Source organism: Centruroides sculpturatus, unplaced genomic scaffold (assembly GCF_000671375.1).
Source record: "Centruroides sculpturatus isolate CEXI.00-Female unplaced genomic scaffold, Cexi_2.0 scaffold3939, whole genome shotgun sequence".
Lineage (NCBI taxonomy): Eukaryota > Metazoa > Arthropoda > Arachnida > Scorpiones > Buthidae > Centruroides > Centruroides sculpturatus.
The window spans coordinates 1-3344 of NW_019388114.1; the positions used below are offsets into that span (position 1 = coordinate 1).

The 3344-nt window shown below is 31.4% G+C and overlaps 1 long non-coding RNA gene across 1 annotated transcript; it reads right to left on the reverse strand.

Moving 5' to 3' along the window:
- Positions 1-894: 894 nt before the first annotated feature.
- On the reverse strand, positions 895-2963 carry LOC111616790. The gene is made up of 4 exons (XR_002755318.1): positions 2835-2963; positions 1891-1987; positions 1070-1153; positions 895-1000 (listed from the first exon to the last, which is right to left on the reverse strand). It is a non-coding gene; the product is annotated as an uncharacterized LOC111616790 (long non-coding RNA).
- Between the last annotated feature and the right edge of the window lie 381 nt (positions 2964-3344).

The following is a 3344-nucleotide window of genomic DNA, read 5'->3' on the forward strand; positions in this document are numbered from 1 at the left end:
GAATTATCAACAGTGTTATACAGGGATCGACTATAATTCACACTTTAATATTAGAAAACTAATATTCCAAATGTAAATCATAGTTCTTTTATTATGCATTTGTCAGAATGCTAACGGTAAAATATATTTCGTCTCCGATAGTAACAAATCTGTTCCTTTATAAAAAGTCAGAATGTTGTTGTTAAATCTAATAGTTTAATATCATTAAATTGGACTATTTGATTGCTTATTTGCTCTAAATGCTTATGATATGAGAATATTAATACTAAGCTGAAAAATGTAAATTCTGCCAGAAAAAAATGGCGGGAGAGCTCTTGCTGCCTAATACTAAGTTCGCACACAATCCACGACTCACTTCGATCTCGATTTACCTACAATCTGGATTGTGACTGTCGCTAGTCAAACGTCGTGCTGTTGACACAGGCAGTCCGCTCGAGAAGAACCTGGCTATTACACGCGATCATAAAACTGACGTAACTACGCGGTAAGTCACAAACACCAACAAACAAAATGGAAGTTTTGGTTAGAAATAAATACTTTTTCTTGCTGTACATCTAATAATAGACAGATGTCGTCGTCTCTCTAGCTGTCTTTTTTATTTCTCTGTTGATAGCCCGACACGTGTTCCGCAGCCATCTTGTATTTTCTCACGCGCATGGGATTGTGGGATCTCTCTTATGAGTGGATCTAGTTTCGAGAATTCTCTCCAGTCAATCGCGATTGAACCTTGTTTCAGTTGAGATTGAAATGTTTGCGCCACGGAACACTCCGACCTTAGTCACAATCTAGATCGAAATGCTCGGTGCGAACGGGGTATAATGTGCCAGACACACAATTAGCTCTAATTAACCAAACACTAAAATATCTAGAATTTTGTTTATTTTCGACAATTAAGGATGGAAAAATTACTTACCGACTGACCCAGTCAGCTGTTCCTTCAAATAATTCTGGAGTATAAATATTTGTCAGTCTCGCCACGGCCAGAGCACAGTAAGCTCCCCTTTAAAATAAAATTTTCTCATTAATAACTTGTACAGTATTTGCAATCGAATCTACAATTCATGAGTACCTGACATCAATTTCACTGTCTTTGTGAAGAGAAAATGATCCATCTGGATTTTTCATTTGATATAGAAACTGTTGGAGTTTCTCCCTATTTTTGAGGAGAAAAATTTAATTTTCAGAATTAATAAATTCAGTCACTGAACAATTTTCAATTTTTAACAAATATTTCCGTTATTTAAATATATAAAATTACTTGTCCTGACTGACTGAGTGATTGATTCATCATCACCCGGAGCAAACTGCTGAACCTAAAGAGGTGAAATTTGATACACAGTTAGGGTACGCAATGAGAATGCACACTAAGAAGGGATTTTTGGAAACTCCCCTGCGGGGGGAGATGGAGAGCATTAATTAAGGCTTAACTTGAAGAACGGCTTCTATTGTACTATTTTAGATGCAATTTTTTGTTTTCAACTATGTTTAGTCTTCATTGATTACTTAGGTGTATTAAATTGATAACATTTCAGACATTATTATAAATATTTTTATATATATTTTGATTTTTTAACCAAATGTTTGAACCGTTTTAAATTTGAATTTGTTATTGTATATTGGTTCAATTATAGAACAATTGTAAACATTCCAGAAAATTGATCAAATTGAAAACAGTTCATTTGATTCTCAGCAATTCTCATCATTCTCAGCAGTAGGTGTTATATAACAATCACTATGGTTGTTGAAATACTGAATATAAATGGGGTTTGCTTGCAAAATCCACATGGGCGAAGTCACAGGTAACAGCTAGTTAATATAATATTTCTGAAACTATTAGATTCTTTAATTAATTTGTTGTATTTTCAGAAACTCATTCTTTCGAATACTAACCTATCAATTACTTCATAAGCTTCTTCTGTACCAAGAATACAAAGAGCATTGACTGCAGCATATGTGGGTGCCAGATGACTCTGCTGTCCAGGTCCACCTGCCAAAAATAATTAAATTTAAATTAAAAAATTAGAAAAAATAGAATAGATCTAGCAAATTTAAATTAGATGCAAATAATATATGGAGTATTGTATAAACTGATTGTAAATACAATGGATGCCACTTGCCATATTGCATATAAATATTAACTGAATAAAAATGCTTCTATTGATAAGTTATTATTTATGTATCAAAATATTATTAAGAAATAATTAAAATTGAATTCTGATATTTTGCACAAGATATTGCATAAATACGGAATCACGGGAGTTATTTCAATCTTTGCTTATTCTTTTACAGATAAAACATGCTGCCAAGTAGAGAGGAAAGACAGTTATTTTTATGGTTGGGACCTGAAGTCGGTGTGAACTCACCAAAGAGTTTAATGCGATGCATCCAGATTTCCTGCCAATTGTGTGGCGGTCTGTATACGGCTCTTTAAACTCTTCGGCAACTTCACACTGATTGTAAGTCTCCACTAAAAACATAATTGTTCCTCTTTACTCAACACCACACTTTACCTGTAAAAAGAATAAACAAAGTTCTACATAAATCCTATGGTTCCAGCCTTACAAAACATCCTGTACATTAAGTTTAGTGATATGTTTGTTGAGTTATATTTAAAATTTTTGTGGTTTATAAATTTTTTACACTTTTCTATATATTTTCCCTTGCTTAGCTTTCAATAAAGCCAAATAACAATTATTTCATATAATATAATATGTTTTATGTTACAATTATTTAATTAAATTATTATATAAATAATCCATTTATAAAATCTATTAAAATATTAGCTACAAAATAAAAGAAATTATACTAAAAAACATTTAATGATGATAAATTACCTCCAAATCCACCATCTGGTTGCTGACATCTTGCTAAAAACTGAATAATACTGTAAAATAATGTTTTCGATTACTTATACAGAAATTTATATAACAAAACTTAATATAATCCGTACCAATGTTGACATATATACAGGCATACCTCGACTTACGTCGTTTCGAGTTACGTCGTTCCCGATTATATGTCGCTTGTTAAAAAAGTATATGGAAAAATAAAAATCAAGTTTAAGTCATTTTATTCGACTTTACGTCTGTCCGCCACAAATATTGAAGTCGTAATATCACTAGATAAACGTTTAAAGCACATAAAATCATATTAAAATATATACAAGTATGTACTGTATTTACAGTACACGCATTCGTAAATTTAGATTACTTTTTTTGTACTATATTAAAAACTAAAATTTATTTGTTTGTAAGCTTAAAATAGATTTTTATTAACCATATATTATTTAAAATGCTTTCCTAGTGATAAGTAGATTCGGAGACAGGTAAATTCGACTTACGTCG